The 20,793-nt window shown below is 48.0% G+C and overlaps 1 pseudogene; it reads left to right on the top strand.

Moving 5' to 3' along the window:
• LOC142566625 (uncharacterized) lies at positions 1–13,164 on the top strand (annotated as a pseudogene).
• The last annotated feature ends 7,629 nt before the right edge of the window (positions 13,165–20,793 follow it).

The following is a 20,793-nucleotide window of genomic DNA, read 5'->3' as shown; positions in this document are numbered from 1 at the left end:
ATGGGTACGCAGACCAACGGGACATTTTCTCGCGCATTTTCTGCGAGGAAAGGGCTGTCACATTGACTTATTTGTATCGTCTAATTGCATGAGCTGGAAGACTACGTTACCGGTGTGCATGCTGTTTGGGCTACTTCTGGTCCTTGAATTAGTTATCTACATGGAGAAAGGAAAGTCTCCGAACCACGGCTCGTAAGCAGCGTATTGAGTCGGTGAAACAGGACTCAGTGGTTAATAAGTGTTTCTTAATGCATAGTATCGATTTGCGTTCACTCCTACATACGAAAAAATCCACTTTTCTCATTATTGGATGCCTGCTAAACCTGCCCAGATAAGAAATGTGGCGCTCGATTTCGGAGCAAGTACCTGCGACGTCAAGCACACTGACATGTACTAGGGCTCGGTCAATTTTATTGCGATTGCAATTAGGGACACTGCCGGCGAGTTATTGCCCACGTCGTTCTACGGAGGAGGAGGCGCATATAAGCGCTTGTGTTTGTCTCATTCGCTGTAATCGTTTCGTCTCACGTTTATGCGCTAAACACAAGAAATATTCTAGAGTTACGCACTGCGGCCGCCGGGCCCCGGCCGTGTCGCACAGCATCCGGTGTTGAAGTCAACGGGGCCCGATAACACTATCGCGTTCCACTCTTGAGAGGAAGCTTTAGCTCTGGCCCAACTCCGACGCGGCCTATTCAAATAGATGTAAAACGCAAGAACGTTTTTCTGAGATAACCCCTGGACAGATTTTAATCAAATTTGTTGCATTTGAGAGAGAAAGTCAAGTTCTAGTGTCTGTTGGAAGCGGAATTTCGATTTAGGGCCTGAATTTTGTTAAAAAGATTTTCAAATATATGACCGTTTGAAAAAAAAAATAGAAGCACGAAGTTTACAAATTCATAGCTCTGCATCAAGAACAGATATCGCGGTTTTGTAAACGGCATCCATGAGATCATTCAAAGCGGACAAATTCGATGTGTCATTTTGCATCTTACGTGAATTTGTTACGTTGGGTACAAGGGTTCTGCAAAAGCTGCATTGCCATATTAATATTTTTTTATATTCATGTGTAACATATCAATTTTGTCCGCTTTAGATTTAATTACTATTGGATGCAATTCACAGAATTGTATTACCCTTTTTCGTTCTTGAGTTAGAGAGTTGCAAACTTGATAGTTTCGTTTTTTTTTGAAAATTTTCCATTATTGCCAATTTTTAATAAAAAATTGACGACCTAACTGAAAAATTCGACACAAACAGTCACTAGATTTTAAGTTTTTCTTTTAACTGCAACAAACCTCGTCAAATTTGGTGCAGTGGTTGCCGAGAAAAACGAATTCTCCTTTTACATGTATTTAGATAGGAGCACTCTAGCTAAAGCTTCCTCTTAAAGGCAAAGCTTAAGCGTCCTCCAAGTTTTTGAGCAACCTTCTTCGTAGGGCATACTCACTGCCATTGTATGCGGTAGAATAGCAGCCATGCAGACTCTCTTAAACTAGAACTTTCCATACTGTTCGTCCTAAATAGTCATTAAAAAGCGTCATAAAAAGTCCAATTAATATTCGATGCATGTACGTACATTGTAACAGTAGTATCTATAGCTCACATGACTAACTAGGTTAAACTGTGAGAAAAGAGTGAAGAAATGGGAGGAGGCTAGCAATAACCTTATACGCTACAAGAGTAATGACTAAAATATGTCGAATGCCATTAGATGAAAAGAACATCCTACCATCAAATCGAACAAAGCAGAGCTAGAGGAAATGAAAATTAAGTATCTGCTATCACGCAAAGAGCAGACAGCAGCTTCCTCTATATATTGCGTAATTAGGCGTATACCTACTTAGAGCGGCCGACTTAGAGATTCTTTTTTTCATTCTTCATAACTACATAATTTGCCTTCACTATTTCATCAGATTATGAAATATTGTAATTAGGTGAAAAGTACCAATGAGAAAATTGGAGAGCAACATGAAAAAACTCCCGATACAGCTTCCCCTTTCTTAATACGTGCTACATAACAATCTACAGATCCCACGCTCTGTGGGAATCGATGTAAGCGAAGCTTTCCGTGCTGCATGCTTTGACTGACGATAATTAGCGGTGATACGAGCGGCGAATGTGTAATTTTGTCAGCGTTTAGTCCAATACGAGAGTGATGAGCTGATGATGCACGTTACCTTGCGTGCACCACTGCTGTTCGTCTGCGTAGTCGACAGAACACACAGGGAGACGTGTTTGCTTCAGGCGTTGTTGCGCTTCATTGTTCGTAATGTCTGAGAGGGTTGAGCATTATCATTGCCTCACATGGCACATCGTAGCGGAAGTGTTCTATTTTAATTGAAATTTGGGAGCTGTACGTAATTCAATTAACCTAATTGTATGTGTACGTTGTATACATACATTCGCGGTCTGCACCATGTTTCGCTGCGTAGCTAAGACGATCCATTTCCGCACGACGCTTGTTTCGGGCCTTGGTGACCTCGACGCTAAGTGCACGCTTTGGAGACGTTTTCCTGGCGCGTGTTTACCTGCTCCTTCTGCAAAGGTGCCCAGCGCGCTGTTCCAAGCGCTCTCTTCAGGCTATGGATGATTGTAATGTTTACACTAACACAGCCCGGCATACAGCTTCCATAGCCCAGCATCTGCAATTTTGTCCCATAGAGAAGCAAGCACAGCACGTGGCACGGGCAGAAACTACGCATTCCGGCACACGGCGGCGCCGCCCGGTATACATAGAACTCCTCAATTCTGGAAGATAGCGCCACTCTTCGGCATTTGCCGGCACACCCTCACTCGCGCTGCTTTCACGCTGTTTTTCCTCCTCGCTGGCGCTTCCCGCGCGCTGAGTGGCTGCGGCACGCGAAACCACCTTATCAGTTGACCCTCACGTCAAGGAGACATCATGAAACTCTGTTTACCTGTTTTCTTACTTTTTTTTCGGTCGCCATTCGTGGGCCACGTGTGGATCAAGCTGTCGCGGCGCGCGGATATTTTGCAAGTGTGAAAAGTTAGGTAAGCTTCGTTTGCCCGAAGAATGCCTGGGTGCTGCGCCTTTCAATGCAGCAGCAGCCGGGAAAAAAGGACTAGCATTGCTTGCAGCCCGCTGAGGTAAACGAGACGTCGTGCGGCAAAAGCAATGGCTCCACAACATCTGAAGAAAACACTTGGCACCTTCTAAGCACGCCGCTCAATGCGAGGCAAGCCCTGTACATCTCCAATACTTGTGGGAAAAGTTCCACGAAGATTTTTATAATGTTTGCAAGGTAGAATCTTTGTTCAATTCATCATGCTGCAGCACTGCCCATTTAGCGTGTCTAAACATATCCCTAAATATGATTTTTTTTCGAACTGCCTGCGTGAGGGTACAGTGTTTTCTTTTTTTCGCGTTCACATTATTTTTAAGCCATATATCCTTTACAGAGTTGTGCCTGCGACTCAGCGTTCGCTTCAATAATTATGTGCCTCATTTTCTTTAATAACATTTATGTATGCACTCCGATAGATGGTTGGATGTTATGAGCGTCCCCTTTGGAACGGGGCGGTGGGTTGCGCGGCCAAGCTCTTGCTATTATACTTCCTAATCCTGCCTAAGTTAAAATGAAGAAAAACAAAACCACTATGCACTCCCACAACCAAATTTTCTGGACCCCTTTTGCGAACTTTGCTTTTGTACGTCTCCGTTTTTTGTCGTTCCCCTACTTTTCTTCCACCAATCCTCCAAGCACCTCTTACCAATCTCTATTGCGGACATGTTTACTTTTCCACTGCTCTCGCTGAACCCAAGGGCTTCAAGGAGGCCACTGGTGCCTAAATCCACCACTGGGCAGATGTCATCACATTCTAATAAAACATGCTCCATCGTTGCCCTAGCTTTACCGCAGCCAAGCACATCCTTCTTCTTACTTCTTATATCTCGCTTTATAGGTGCGTGTTCTAAGGCATCCCGATCTCGCTTCAAAAGGTAATGAGCTTCCCTTTGAGTTATCATAAATGGTTTCTTTCCTGATTTCGCTTTTTCGTCTTAAGTAGATACTCATGGCAGGTTTCTTTTCCATTGCTGCCACCCATGAGACTATTTCAGCCTCTCTGACTTTCCGCTTGACCTTCTTTGTTGCTGTGTTGCCCACCATACAGGCCGCATACTTGCTGGTAAGCTTCCTAGTTATTTTCCTCCACTGTGAATCAATGTTTTTCCTGTACAGATACATCAACACTCTCCCAGCCCATTTACTTCCTTCCATATTCCTCAGCCGTTCTTCATACTCAATTTTACTGTGAGCTTCCCTCACTTCAAAACTAGTCCAGCCCATATCACCCTGCACAGCTTCATTTGTAGTCTTCCCGTGAGCGCACAATGCGAGGCGACCCACTGGCCTTTGGTTCACCCTGATTTAAAGCAAACAACCGCATTTTCAAAAGTAAGTCCTGGAACCATTTCACCTTTCCACATATCCCGGAGCGCCTAGTACCTATTGTATCCCCATAGTGCTCTCTGCGTCATTATGGCTGCATTTCTCTTCCCCTTTACTGTTATTATTTTTTCCTGTTCCCATATCATTATTGCCTTCTTTTATCCATATATCAAGGTATATATAATCTCTTACCCGAGGTATTTCCTGGCCCTTTATTGCCACTGTCTGCTCACTGTTTTCATTGAGTACCATAACACCTGATTTTCTAACATTAAACTTGTAACCTAAATTGTTGCCTTCCTGTCCACCGATATTAGCCAGACGTTGCAAATCACTTTGCTTGTTAGCTAGCAACACAGCATCGTCCGCATAAAATAAACCTGGAAGCTGCTGCTCTACTACTGTACCCGCCTGCTTGTATGAGAGATTAAAGTCGATATTACTTCCTTCTAGCGCCCTCTCAATCAACACTATATGCATCGTAAACCGCAGTGGGGAGGGCACCCCTGCCTCACTCCCTTGTTGATGTTAAATTTCTCCTCGGTCCTCATCCTTTCCCATTCAACGCTAACGGTATTTTCTAGTTAAATCTCTCTCTAAATCTGTAGACAATCGTCACCTAAGCCTTCCCCTTTCAGAATATCCCACCAAATGTTGCGGTCTACGTTGTCGTAGGCTCATGTAATGTCTGTAAAGGCCACGTATAACGGTCTGCTTCCTACTCTTGATATTTCAATACACTGAGTAAGAACGAATAAATTATCAGCCAAACGCCTACCTATTCTGAAGCCATTCTGAAGTTCTCCCAAAATGCCATTAGTCTCTCCCCATGCTTGAAGCTTTAATTTGATTGCCTGCATTGCTAGCCTGTATATTACCGATGTAACGGTCAACGGTCTATACGAGTGAATTCTATCTTTCTCCCCCTTACCTTTATAAATTAAATTCATTCTACTTTGTCGCCAACTGTATGGTATCCCTCTATCTTTTAAAGTTTTTTTCCACTGTTTTCACCAGAGCTTACTTACTTTTGTTCCTAGTTCATTAATCAGCCTAACGGAAACCTCGTCTAGCCCTGTGGCTGTGCACTTAGGAATTTTCTCTTCCGCTTTCTTCTAGTTGTGTTTGTCAGCACCAGCTCGTTTTCCACCTGGGCCTCTTTCACGCTCTTTTCCTCAAATACAACCTCGTCATTGCCTTGGAGAGATTCGGCTGTTACTTTTCGGGTGTAATTTAATGCTGCTTCTCTTTCCACTCTGTTTCAATCTTCGTCTGCGATATGTTGTTGTATTGTTGTTGACGTCCTGCCTAATAATTTTATGGGGTTTCAAAATATTCTAGGTGCGGCCTCCTTTTTCTCACGTATTTCTGACGACCAACGTTCACTTTCACCTTTTATCTTTGCTTGCACCGGTATTTGAACCATAGATTTTTCTCCCGGTATATTTCCCATTTACTGGCCACTTCATCCTGCGGCAACTGCGCCTTCTTTGCCTGCCTGTGCTCTCGGGATGCTTTCTGTCGTTCGGCGATCGCTTCTCGTATCTCCCTGTTCCACCAGCTTTGCGGTGTCTTTTTCCTTTTCCAACTAACATGTTGGAAAGTTGTCCGTGCGCGGCGTAAGCGCGACGCCGTGCGGCCGTCAGTGATGGCGCCCCTCTAGAAGCCGAACAGAAGGAAACCTCCTCGTGCTGCTGCCGCCGCAATACCAATCCTTCCGCCGTCGAGACGAGTACGCCGTGACTGCGTCGTTAGCACGTAGTTGATGGGGAAAATGAAGGAAAAAGGAACTGCTGCATGGTCGGCTGTACCAACAGGTACACGTGGTGCCCGGCAGGTACGACGTTTCACGGTCTCTCAACATCTCCGTGCTTTGTCGGGCAGCGGCAACAATGGATCGCAGCTGTGGGACGAAAACAGTAATTTTGGTTCCCGTGACCGTGTCTTATCTCTCTGCCGTCTCGCGTTCTGCGTTTTTGTTATTCTTGTGCCCACTAACGTCTGCACTTTTCACTGCCGACGGAACAAACTGGGAGCCCTGTTGGCACTCGAATATATGCAGCGCCCATTTTGTTGAGGGTGCGCCGTCCAAGGATGTGTCCTCTCCGTCGCACGTGCCAACGACCTTTCCTGACGAGTATCGTAAGCGGTCCGTGCTTCCGGAAGATAAGGTTGGACGCTATGAAAGGTCAGAACTCCACGAAATAGACAGATTCTTTTTAAACTAGGTGTCAGGTGTTGACATTTTTAGATGCCCAATAAGTTCTTTGCGACACCCCAGCCAAGATTTCGTCAGTCGTTGCGATCGATGGTTCGTGCAACCAATTGGACTAGTGCTGGCAAATGCACAGTCGCTAAAGCAAAGGTGCGCAAATACGAGGTCGAAGATCTCCCCCCCCCCCCACCGAGAGGTCGCGCGACGTTGTCTGGTACTCGCGGCTCCTCGGAGAGCTCCCATAATTAACGCAGAAATAATACGGCGGGTGTAGCCGGACGGCACTCGGGTGTTTTGAGAGGCCGCGGTCCGAAAAAGCTTGCGCACCTCAGCGCTAGAGCCTAGCTTGGCTTGTACCAGAGTTCGCGCAATAAAAGAAAAGCGCGGTGAAATCGCGCAGACGAGATTGCCAAGTGGTGCCAAGATTGACCCTTTGAGTGGTGGATACTTGGAGTAAACCTCATTGCATGTATTCATTCCGGGGGTCATTATACACGCAAAGTGTACGCGCAAAGCGCATGGAGACAAATTTGCATGCGGAACAAAAATCGAGTCTGTTTATTCTCGTCATAAGAGATCTGGCAGTCGTTACAGTTTCTTTCTTCTTGGCCTTTCGCCAGAGCCTGACAGGGAGAGGAGGTGGAGCAGATTCATGATACCTGTTGAATGTAAACGAGATTTCCCCAATATGAAACAGTTCTGCTGCACCTCAGTCTGTGCGTGCTATGTCGGATTGAGCCAAATATTGCTGATTGAAACAGTTAAAAAGGTACAGTAGTTTCACCCCCTCCCCCCCTCAGTTAGAGTAACCCCTTTATTGACAAACGCACCTCGACTCGACCCTCCATTCGAAATGCACCTCGAGGGCGGGTTTTCATTTAACAAATCGCCCTCCACTCGTAACGCGTCTTGAGCGAACGAAAGCTCGAGCGTTTTACTCGAGAATCTATCTCAAGGTAACCGCGCAGCTACCTTGATGCGCTCATCGAGTCAAGTTAGTGCGTAAACATGGCTGCCTTATGATTTGTCGCTCGCCTCGTCAGTTTTTCCGATAGAATACAGTGGCCTCCGTAGCTTTTCTTTAGCTAACGATGCTGCTCTTTTTCAATGGCTTCGTTTTAGGTGGCCGGTGCAATCATCTGGAGCGCTTCGGCAATGGAGTCATTCCACGGGGGCGCCGAGGCAGCTCGGCCGTCTTGTCAAGAAGACTGCGAGCTAGTGCAGTGACTGTCGCCTAACTGCGTGCATGAGCCAGTTGATGACATGCATACGGGTATTCTTTGTGCCATTGCTCAAAACTTTTATCTGCGCCAGTGCATTCCCTGTTTCTCGCGGCTGACTGCACAAAGCCGTATCAATTCAAGCACGGCATGATACGTAGCTGGCGGACTTCGAACCTGTGAGAAGAAAACAACTGTGCAGATTCCTGTCATTAGGGCGTGTATTGGCTGTGTGCGTGTATTGCCTGCGCGAGCGTCGCCAGTCACCCCGTCCACGCAGTTTGTACTCGTGTAGATCGCCACTGACTATGCTAATCCAAGGACAGCAAAGCACATCGCAGCAAGGCGAGCATCTCTACAAACGAGCAGGTGCGTTTACCCTAATTTTTGCAATTTTCTTTAATTCCATGCAGCTACTTGCGCTAAGGAAAACAAGAAATGTACGGTAAATTCGCGTGGACTGTGTACAGTTGGTGGAATTTGAGGTCATGAGCAGTACCTACGTGAGTCTTGCTTCAAAATATTGTTTAATTGGCTCATCATGCCTATGAACATCCGAGCCCAACGAGGATATGGCCAGCCATGAAATGGCATTCAGAATTATACCTGCATGTATACACAGGTGAATGTAATGTTTTATTGGAATAAAAAAAACACGTAACAATACAACAGAGCATAATTTTTGTACATCTTATTATTTTTGTTGTGATAAAAAAGCTCTAGCAGTGCAGTGACAACTCCTAATACAGCCACATATCTTTGTTGCGAACATTCGAGCTCTCTCGGTTCATTATGTAAGTGTTAGATCGCTGTATGTATGTCTGGCTGCGCAAGCGCCAGACAAGCTGGAGAATGTTTCTTTGCAAAAATACACAAAAACACTACTAGCTTGTTAATGTAAAAAATTGCATTCTAGAGCACAAAATCTTAAACGAATGTAATTAGTACAAAAATAAACTAAAGAAAACGAATACATATCTAAGCTAGTTTTCAAGGGCCTGAACATCACTGTATCTTTATTACTAACCTTTGCTTTTATGCAGGAACAAGGTTGGGCAACACAAGCAGGAAGAGCAACTGCCTTTCCAACTGTGCTGTGTGTACTGCGCTTGCATTGGTGAGCAAGTGGAGGAGAGCTCTAGTTAATGTGTCGTGTTGTACTACGATAGTTATCGCACTATTCTGGCTAAGACGTCTATCTGTTTTCTGTGATCCTACCAGCTCAAACATCACTACTAAAAGCAGTTTGACTTCATTCATATTCCTTCATAGATACGTTGTAGCTGAAGTCATTGTATTTTTCATCTAGGTTTCTTTTCTTCAGCCATGTTAATTGAAACAGTCTGTACCCCTAATAATTTCTGGTCAATCCAAGTGCGATTTTTTTTCTAGAACAATAAATAACATTATGCTCGTCTTTTTGTATTTTGATAGTAATCAAATACAGCGTGAACTCTGATCCTAGAAACAGAAGCAGTAGTACTGCTGACAAATATATTCTACAATAAAACACCATCTGTGTTCTGGACTGTAGCCTGACGGGTGTAGGCATCCGACGGCATGCAGTGGTAAATCCTTATATAATATGTGCTGTTTCTACTCTTGTTCTAGCTTCAGATTAAGATGAATCATGAGGCACGGAACAATCAATTTCTTCCATTGGATGCGGATGACAGTTGGCTTCCACGGGGCTTGCAGAACATCAACAATGGACGGAGGAACAAAACCCAGGGTATCAGCGTGTCTTATAGGATCCCAAAATAGGCCCAACGGTGTTGCCGACTGTCATAATGACGACGCTGAAAAATACAGTATAGAGTGTATTACTACCGTTACTTCAGGAAAGCTGAAATCAGCCATCAAAATTATGGCATAGTTCTTAACATACACTTGCTCATGCTAAAGTAGCTTCAGCGTATCACTAAATACTAAAGTGCTGGCTACAAATTCTGCGAAAGCGCTGCGTTACAAATTGTGGGTAGTAAAAAGCTCACGTCGCAAGCACAACACATGATGGGCAACTAACTTCGCACATCATAATCATGAATATATGCTCTTCAAAACAAAAATTAGATGACAGTTTAAGAGGAATAAAATATCAATTTGATTTCATTATGGCATAGCTGGTTCATGTTTGTGGTTCAAAATAACACGGTGTCCATTTCGCCATTTTGTCAATGTGGGGAGACGTAACACCAATATTATTATATAGTTTATCAAAATGAGCACAGAATAATTACCGGGTAGATTCTTCTGCAGCACCTGGATTATCTCAGAGTAGCGAGGTGCAATTCCCACAGATAGGCACCGTGTCTATTGGTGCTTTCACAAACCTTACAGTGCAGCACAAACGTTGATCTTTTCATCAGCTGGTCCTTCCAAGGCCCACATCCTGCACCAGAATGCCAAAACATTTATGTTCACAGGGTATTCGCGCACTAAGTAAGTTTAGTGCACCTAAGCAACCGAACTTAAAAGGCATAGCACAATGAAATAAAATGTGACCATTGCATGAACCCGAAAGCACATTTTATGGAACCTGCATCAGATGTCATCACATAGCGCATTGAAAAAGGTAAGGCGAAAAAACACTAATGCTGGAGATGAACTACTGAGAAGTGAATTTTCGGAAGCTTAAAACATTGAGCAGCATATATGTGAAGTGAGCAAGCACTAGACATGCAGGCACCAGTAATATTTCGTGGACGATATGTGCTACAATTTGAACAAGTCGACTAACCACCACGGTTTCTATAACAGAGTAAAGGATTCAAAAACGCTTGTTTTCTTCAACCTGCCGGAGCTACGCACTCAATCGTTTGCATTCTTCCACATGCATAACTGTTTCTACTCTACTGAAAGATTTCATACGCGATACTGGAATGATCGCTGGACACAGGCGCCGATCGGTACCTTCTGCAATTTTTTGTTTAAAAAAGCGGAACCAATGATAGATCGTCGTGTCGAATCTTCAACAAGCTCCAATTAGCAAAACAAATTGCTTTCCGCAAGATTATGCTGCCTCGAATAATATGCTTCAAGTGCTAATGCCCGCCGCATGAACAACTAGAGTCAGTCATGTTTGGGCACATCAGAAACGTTTTATTGACAGTGCCATGGTAGCCTCACGAAAACCGTACGAACATAAAGTGCTTCCTTGCAAAAATGACTCACTCACCCATATTTTATATACTGTTGTTGCTTTCAGCAAACTTTCAGCACCATTCGGTCTTGAAGGTAAACAAACCTACCCATCGGCCGTTCCATCTGTGACCTCCTTCGAAGTCAATCCGGCTCGGTCACCATACACATACGAACAAAATAGCCCATAATAACCGCGATTACTAATCGTAACGTAAACCACCAATGAACCACTAAGATCAAAGAGCGGTGGGCAAATGCCGACGCAAATTTTCTTGGTTCTCAGCCACGCTCTCATCTGTTGGGGTGCTGCCGGCGATCGCTCAGGCACTGGCAGCTCGCACCTGCCAGAGATCATGGGTTTATTTGCGTATAACAAAACTTTTTGCGTGTCGTTGTAACGTTTTCGAGCGCTTTCGGCACGTTTAGGACCTCGCACTGCAAGCTTTTGTTTGCTGAGGATCATCTTTACTGGCATTCTTATCCTTCCGTTGCATGCCGCCGCAATTTTTGACTACACACCGCAAGATAAGTAAGGGAAAGCAGACCAATCGCAGATGCTGGCACCACCGTATTCATTGGGTTATCGATTTTCAGTGCAGTGACTCGGCCCCATCGAATCCCTCTCTCCACTTCAGCGTGCTCCTCGCCTCTTGTCAGCCAATTAGATAAGACAAGCCCTTCAAGGTAGGCAATGTTATTCATTTTTCAACAAACAAAAGTCCCCTCCTGTGAACGAAAAGAACGTTTGATTGGTGTGTTCAAACGACCCAGCGGATTACCGTCCGATGCTTGCGTCGGCTGTTACGCAAATTTGGCATCAGTAGATTGGAATAAAAACATACTAGAATAGTTTTACCTAATAGGGTTTGATTGTTGTGTTCATATAGGAGGTTGTGGCCAAGGACTGCATCAGGGTGGCCAATCCTGCTCTGGCGAGGGAGTGCGTTACCGGTTCTAGTCACCGCGATCAGGTCACACTCCAGGCCTGTTTATGCAATTTTATCAACACGCGGATTTCTTTTTTCTATCCGGTGGAAAATTGCGCGGCACCGGGATTCGAACCACGGACCTCTTACATGCGAAGCGGGTGTTCTACCTCTACGCCACCGCTGCGCTCGCCCCATGGCAGTGCCTGAGTGAGCAGTGTAGCCACAAATGCACTCGAAGAATAGATCTCGCAGCATATCAGTCAAGTCCGACGTGGTCAATGACGAGAGCAACCTGCACTCAGGTGTGGCCATCTTGCTAGGTGAACGGATCGGATGAACGGAGCGGCACAAGGGGCAAAGCTTGTCCGTCATAGAGTTGCCTGGGCATGTTATTTGGGTAACGTAGTGATTCTTCGTGGTTTTCTATTGATTGTTGACTGTGGGTGGCTGCATTTTATTGCACATCTATCCCGCTATTGCAAGTCCACGCAGCGCAATGCAATTAAACGCTAATGTGTGAAGCAGCCTTTACTGCCCGCGTTAAAAGCACATGTATACCCGATGCAAAACAAAACACAATGGTGCACTGAAGAGCAATATGGGACACGAAACGTGCGCAATCTTATTGAGTGTAGAATGGCTTGAGAGGAACAGTATGAACCACATCAGGTCGCAAATGGCGACGTGAAGAAAGCAGCGTTTTGTCAGCCGCCACTTCATCAGGCCCCCGGGCAGCGAAGAATCTTGCAGGGTCCAATTCTCGCGGTTGTGCTCCCTATTAAAACCCTGCGATGGTAGTTCTCTTCTCGTTCATCACAATAAACGTTCATTGAGTTTCAGCTAGTTAACCAGGGGTACTGTGGCTTGTACACGATCACCTTCAAATCGATCGCGACTGTACGTGAGCCTTGCGAGGGCTTTTGTGTCTTGGTGTGCCTGGTTAGGGCTTCTCGACGTGACATACAGACGGTATTCTAGGGTAAGTTAAAGTTAGAAAATACCTTGTTCTCTTGTCTGAAATCGTAACATATCATCAAATTTATTCAGGTCTTAATGCAGACGCTAGAGACACCACAAGCCTACAGCGAAGTAGCCCTGATGATTGCCTGCGCCCTGTTCGCTGGTGCGTGCGAGGCATCACCCAGGTTTTATTCTTTGCACCTGAGCAGCCTTCAACGGCTGACGCAAGTGTCACTGCATTTTGTTTGGAAGACCACCACCCAAAAGGTTTCTATAGGTAGCAGTCCTTCCTGGACAAGGAAAACGACGATGCCCTGAGAGACCTAACTGGGATGATTGTTACGGTGTTCCAGGCCCTGTTGAGACTTTTTTCACAGGTAAATGCTAGATCCGCTTCCAAATGACGCCAACGAGAACATATTCACAAGTTGTTCAATTTAAATTGAACGGAAAAATAGATATGCTGATGTCATGCATGTTCATCTAAAGGTGCAGCTTCTTTTATGGTTTGATATTGTTACGGAGGAAGACGCAGACGAAAAACTATGTACACGTATATTTACAACAAAATACGCTGCGCTTGGCCAAGACGCAACAGCCCGCGCTAGCTTCAAATCGTCGTCGTCTTCTTACTGCTCGGCTCTTCGTCATTGGAAATACTATCCTGTAGCACTACCCCCGGTGGCAAAAGCGCCGTCCCGGAGCGACTAAAGGCCGGAGTCTGAAGCAGTGTAGTAGGTTTTGAGCCTACTGACGTGCACGACATCAGTAGATGCCAGAGTAGATGACGAGGTTGAGCTCACAGGAGCAATTTCGTAAGTCACAGGCGTCACCTGGCGCAGCACGCGGTAGGGCCCTGTGTATCGCGAAAGGAGCTTTTCGGAAAGTCCGATGTGACGAGAGGGCGACCACAGGAGCACGAGTGCACCAGGTGAAAACTGTACGTCACGGTGGCGGGTGTTGTTGAGAAAGCTGCTGCGTGGTTTGTGAGTCCGTCAGTCGAGCATGGGCAAGCTGGCGTGCATGGTCGGCGAGGGCAAGGGCGATGGCGTCGCGCGCATACTCGGTTGTTGAGATCGCAGCAGGAGGAAGTACCGTGTCAAGGGGCAAGGTCGGTTCGCGACCGTAGAGGGGAAAATCCGGCGGTGTCGTGCCGGGAAGAATTATAAGCAAATGTGACGTAAGGAAGGGCAACGTCCCAGTCGTGGTGGTCCTTCGAAACGTACTTGGACAACATGTCGGTAAGAGTACGGTTTAACCGCTCTGTCAGGCCATTGGTTTGAGGATGGTATGAGGTAGTCAGCTTGTGTTGAATAGAGCAGGAACGCACAATGTCGGCGATAACTTACGAGAGGAAGTTACGACCACGGTCAGTAAGCAGCTGTCGCGGGGCGCCATGCACTAAGATAATGTCCCGCAAGAGAAAGTCCGCGACGTCAGTGGCGCAACTGGTAGGGAGAGCTCGCGTGATAGCGTATCGGGTGGCGTAATCAATTGCGACGGCTACCCATTTGTTCCCAGAGGATGACGTGGGAAAGGGACCGAGGAGGTCTAATCCAACACGAAAGAACGGTTCCACAGGGACGGTGATCGGCTGTAAATAACCGGAAGGTAGCACCTGAGGTGTTTTCCGACGCTGGCAGGGATCACAGGCAGCAACATAGAGTCGGACGGAGCGAGCCAGACCAGGCCAATAGAAGCGGCGGCGGACGCGGTCGTACGTGCGGGTTACCCCAAGATGTCCTGCAGTGGGTGCGTCATGCATCTCAAAGAGCACGGTCTGTCGTAGATGTTTTGGCACGACAAGAAGAAGATCAGGGCCATCAGGGAGGAAGTTCCTTCGGTACAGAATGCCGCCCTGGAGGACATATCGGCGAACGGACGCGTCGGTAGGTGTAGAGCGCAGACGCTCGATGAGTACTCGCAGCGATAGGTCTCGGTACTGCTCATCGGCGATGTTAGCGATGGCAGACACAGAGAAAATGCAGTCGGCGGTACTACTGTCGGCGTCGTCAGGCTCCTCTACCGGGTAGCGAGACAGGCAGTCACCGTCCTTGTGTAGTCGGCCAGATTTGTAGGTGACAGAGAACGAATATTCTTGGAGGCGTAAGGCCCAGCGACGAAGTCTTCCTGTAGGGTCTTTCAATGAGCATAACCAGCACAGCGCGTGATGGTCTGTGACAACGGAAAAGGGTCGGCCATATAAGTATGGGCGGAACTTCGCAACCGCCCAAACTAGGGCCAGACACTCACGCTCAGTGATGGAATAGTTGCGCTCCGCGGGCGAGAGGAGCCCGCTGGCGTAAGCGACAACACGGTCGTGGCCACGCTGGCGTTGTGCCAGTACTGCGTCAATTCCGTGACCGCTGGCATCAGTACGGACTTCGGTAGGCGCAGAAGGATCGAAATGGGCCAGAACGGGAGGCGTTGTGACAAGGTCGATTAGAAGCGAGAATGCAGAGGCCTCGTTATTGCCCCCACTGGAAAGGGGCGTCTTTTTTCTAAAGCTCGGTTAGTGGTCGTGCTATGGCCGCGAAATTTTTCACGAAACGGCGGAAGTACGAGCAAAGGCCGATGAAGCTGCGCACATCCTTGACACACTTTGGAACAGGGAAGTGCGTAACGGCATGGATCTTGCCTGGGTCCGGTTGCACTCCGTTCGCGTCAACGAGATGTCCAAGGACGGCAATCTGGCGACGGCCGAATTGGCACTCCGACGCGTTGAGTTGCAGGCCGGCTCGCCGAAAAACGTCCAGGACTGCTGAGAGGCGCTCGAGGTGCGTAGCGAATGTTGGGGAGAATACTATAACGTCGTCCAAGTAGCACAGGCACGTCGACCATTTGAAACCGTGAAGAAGGGAGTCCATCATGCGTTCAAAAGTGGCAGGAGCGTTACATAGACCGAAGGGCATCACTTTGAATTGATAAAGACCGTCGGGTGTTACAAAGGCAGTCTTCTCGCGGTCGAGATCGTCCACGGCAATCTGCCAATAGCAGGAGCGAAGGTCAATAGAGGAGAAATAGCGAGCACCGTGGAGGCAGTCAAGGGCGTCATCAATCCGAAGTAGGGGATACACGTCCTTTTTGGTAACCTTGTTAAGCTGCCGATAATCCACGCAAAAGCGCCATGAGCCATCCTTCTTTTTTTACCAGCACAACAGGTGACGCCCATGGACTACATGACGGTTCAATAATGTTCTTGGCAAGCATTTTGCGAACTTCGGTGTGAATAACTTGACGCTCAGCTGGTGATACTCGATACGGGCGGCGATGAATAGGAGAGGCATCGCCGGTATTAATGCGATGTTTGACAGCTGTTGTTTGGGCCAAAGTACGATCGTTAAAGTCAAAAATATCGTGGTAGGAAAACAGAACGCGGTAGAGTTCACGAGCGTGCTCGGACGGCAAGTCGGGCGCAATCATTTTCTGTAAGTGGGCGATGGTACAAGTTGCCGACTGCGACGGTAGAGGAGGATCGGCTGAATGGTCGTCTACTGAAATCGGTGCTACAGAGTGATCCTCGAATGAGCAAAGTTGGGCCAGAGACATCCCGCGTGGCAGCACCTATGTCGTCAAGCCAAAATTGACCACTGGCAGGCAGACGCAATTCGCCGTAATAGATAAAACTGTATGAGGTACTGTGATCCCGTGTGTTAGGAGGACGTCTTGCATAGGAGCCGCGATGTAGTGACCGTCGGGGACTGGTGGGGATGACACGAAGTCAACGTAAGTCAGTGCCGAAGGTGGCAAGCGAACGAAGTCGACGGAACTGAGGCGAGTAGGGTGTTGTTCAGCGGGATCCAGAACAGGCAGGTCGAGGCGGAGAGTACTGGCGGAGCAATCGATGAGAGCAGAATGTGCGGAGAGGAAGTCTAAGCCGAGGATGATGTCGTGGGGACAGTGAGCGATGACTGTGAATAGCACGATTGTTGAGCGATCGGCGAAGGAGACGCGGGCGGTACACATACCAATTACGGGGGCTGTTCCGCCATCGGCGACACGGACAACAGGCGTCGTGGCGGGCGTGATAATTTTCTTGTGCCCGTTACGAAGGTCAACGCTCATTACGGACAAATGCGCCCCAGTGTCTATGAGTGCAGACACAGAAACACCGTCGACTTGCACGTCAAGAAGGTTCAGATGAGTGGGCAACGTCAGGAGAGGATTTGGCGGCGTAGGGAGCAATGCAGCGTCACCTCGAGGCGCTGCATCGTCTAGTTTTCCGGCTGGGAGGGCGTCCGAAGGGAGTCGGCGAATAGGAGCGATGGGGCTGGGGAGAGCGAGATTGTCGTCGTTGAGGCGACGGCGAACGAGAATAGGAGCGGGTAGGTGCAGGAGAATCAGCGGCGGCGTTATCGGAGCGTGCGGCATAGGGACGAGAAGGGCCACCTGGGGGGCGAGAGTAGGCAGTATAAGTAGGCCGGGTCAGGGAACTCCAGCGACTGCGACAGTGCCGAGAAATGTGCCCGATTCGATGGCAGTGGAAACAAATGGACTTGTCGTCAGCAGTGCGCCATTCAGATGAGTTGCGGAAACGTGGTGGGTAAGAAGATGCGGGACGGGGCGGAATCGAAGAAGCCGGGCGGGTATCAGGACGATGGGCCGAGCAGATGGTGTGAAGACCCATGTTTTCGAACTATTGGCGGACAACTGCCTGGATCAGTGAGACCGTGACTGCAGATGTGTGGGTGGGACTAGAGTCGAAGGCAGCCGGATAGGCGGCCTCGATCTCACGCCGGACGATCCTGGTAACATCGGCAGTGTTGTTGGGACGAGGAGCGTCGGCACAGGAAGATGTCGCTGGGGTGTTGGGCAGACGGACAAATTGCTGGTCAATACGTCGGCTTTTAGCGAGTTCCAGGCGGCGGCACTCTTTTATAACAGCATCCACCGTCGCTACGTTGTTGCAAACGAGCAAGTTGAAGGCGTCATCGGCAATGCCTTTGAGGATGTGGGCAACCTTGTCGGACTCAGTCATGTGGGTGTCAACTTTGCGGCACAGAGCCAAGACGTCCTGAATGTACGTGACATAGGGCTCTGTTGACGTCTGCACACGGCCGGAAAGCGCCTTCTGCGCGGCAAGTTGGTGACCGTAGGGGTTGCCGAACAAGTCTCGAAGCTGTGTTTTAAGTGAATCCCAACTGGTGAGCTCATCTTCGTGCGTGCGATACCAAACTCTAGGTGTGCCACCGAGGTAAAAGACTACGTTGGCGAGCATAATAGTAGGGTCCCACCGGTTATTGCGGCTGTCGTGTTCATACAGGCTGATCCAGTCATCGACGTCTTCCCCATCTTTGCCCGAGAATACGCCTGGATCACGGGGAGCGGGGAGAGTGATGTAAGTCGTCGAGGTGGCAGCAGGTGTCGGAGCCGGCGGAGTCGGGTTGTCGTCGCCGGGAGCCATGAAGGAAGGCTCGACGTACCGTCCACGGAGAAGCTCCGTGACGAGGTACAGGGAACGTCCACCTCCACCAGATATGCGCTTGGCCAAGAGGCAACAGCCCGAGCTAGCTTCAAATCGTCGTCGTCTTCTTACTGCTCGGCTCTTCGTCATTGGAAATGCTATCCCGTAGCAATATTGTCCCCTGAGAACAGCCACCTCACACACACTGTTTTTTCTGGTTTTGGATAGTCGACCGCACAGATGTGTACAAGACGTCTAATGTACTAGGGCTTTGTTTCCATTTTAACGTGCTGTGAAATTCGTCGGACCGTATGGTACTGCAGAATGGTGGTATTCCTCCTCGTTTTCACATGCGCTATCGGACTGTGTATCTGCTAACGAGATTTCAGCTACCTCTGTACAAGCCAAGTTAGATATGGATCACAAAAAAAAGAAAAAGCTGAGTCCTTGGTCTGACAAAACTAAACGTTAGTGATGGGGAAAACTTTATAGTGCATTGACACTTTAGGACCATGTTCTCGATAGGAAAAGAAATGCCCCAACTCAAATTATAAAACAAGCTGTTCATACAAGATGCATAAAAATATTAGGCGCTGGAGAAAGTGAGCTTTTGGAAAGCGTTTATTTCACCAGACGACGGCAGGGAAATGGTTTTTCTTACTCGGCTCAAACGCTGGCTTTGTGCGTACATCCATTGAACTCTTGATAAGGGAGGACGTAATGGTGCAGTGAGATCAAGTGCATGCTTAAATTCTTTCACAACGCACTTCCATTGTCATGAAACTTATATTTTTTGATGCTCTGACACCTAAGTTATTTTTACCCGCAGCATGGTCGTCGAGCCTCAAAGTGTGAATTTTTTGATGAAAATAGATTTCTAGTTCGAAATATGCCTTTCAGAACATTTTTGCAAAGCGACTGAACCTCAGGCGTGTCGGATGGTTGGGATCTAATAAACTAGGAGTGTAAGTTCCCTTGGTCTTGGAGCTCCTCAAGCCTAACAACATAACGACAATTCGGAGATCATCAACTGCATCAGGATTGCCAATGTTTGACTCTGTGGTTTGAGAATGAATGAGAAACATATATTTAAATGGATACAGGAGGATGCCTCGGTCCATTTCGGTGATTTCAAGCTTGCATTTGAAATTGCAGTCGTGCTAGGTGCCAGGGGTACAACCCTAAATATTGTTACGGGAAGGAAGAAGCGTGCGCCTATTTACAGATGGCTTTTAATGGCTGAGCCAGCAAGCGTAGACCAGCGATAATGCTGCACTCTTCTTCGTCGTCTCCAAGGCCACCATCATCGTCCTCCTTTTCCCACATCACCGACTGCGACATCACCCCCGTCGAAAAAGCACCTTATTGGTGCGGCTCGACGGTCTGAGAAAGGTAAGGTTTGAGGCGGCTGACGTGGATGATGTCAGAGAGAGGTGAAGGCACCGTGGCATCCAGCGGAGGCACTTCATATGTGACAGGGGTCACCTGGCGAAGGATGCGGTAAGGGCCATAATACCGCGATAGGAATTTCTCCGAAAGACCAACACGCCGAGTTGGATACCTAACTATCACAAGAGCACCTGGTTCGTAGTGCACGTCGTGATGCCGCTGGTCGTAACGGCACTTCTGGCGTGTCTGTGAAGCAGAAAGACGAATGCGGGCAATCTGGCGTGCTTGGGTTGCTATGGCTATGACATCCCGAGTCTACTCTGTCGGCGAGTCGAGTGTGGTCGAAAGGAGAGACTCGTAAGGCAAAATCGACTCACGGTCCAAGAGGAGATAGAAGGGTGAATATCCAGCTGTGTCGTGGCGCGAGGAATTTAGGCGAACGTGACAAATGGTAGAGCAATGTCCTAGTCGCGATGATCGGAGGAAACATACATTGCTAACATGCCAGTTATTGTGCGGTTCAGGCGTTCGGTAAGGCCGTTAGTTTGAGGACGGTAGGCGGTAGCAAGTTTGTGTTTAGTAGCACATGATCGAAGTACGTCGTCTATGACTTTGGCAAGAAAGTATCTGCCGCGATCGGTGAAAATTTGACGAGGTGCACCGTGGTGCAAGATAAAGTTGTGAAGCAAGAAATCAGCGACGTCTGTGGCGCAGCCGGTCCGTAGGGCTCTAGTAATGGTATAGCGAGTTGTATAGTCCGTAGCGACGGCAATCCACCTATTTCCGTCATTTGATATAGGGAATGGTCCGAGAAGATCAACGCCAACGCGATAAAAAGGGTCGGCCGGTATATCCAAAGGCTGCAGCAGTCCGGCGGGAGGCACAGCTGGACTTTTCCGGTGTTGACACGACTCACACGCGGCAACACAGCGCCGAACGGAGTGGTTGAGACGGGGCCAGAAAAACCGTCGCCGAATTCGGCCATAGGTCCGCGTGACGCCAAGGTGTCCAGCGGTGGGAACGTCGTGCAGTTGCTGCAGTACAATCTGTCGCAGATGAGACGGAATGACGGTTAGGAGCTCGGGCCCGTCGGGGTGCATGTTGCGGCGAAACAGGA

Source organism: Dermacentor variabilis, unplaced genomic scaffold (assembly GCF_050947875.1).
Source record: "Dermacentor variabilis isolate Ectoservices unplaced genomic scaffold, ASM5094787v1 scaffold_13, whole genome shotgun sequence".
Taxonomy (NCBI): Eukaryota; Metazoa; Arthropoda; class Arachnida; order Ixodida; family Ixodidae; genus Dermacentor; species Dermacentor variabilis.
Note: the sequence above shows the minus strand (reverse complement) of the source record. Positions and strands in the feature narration are given on the sequence as shown.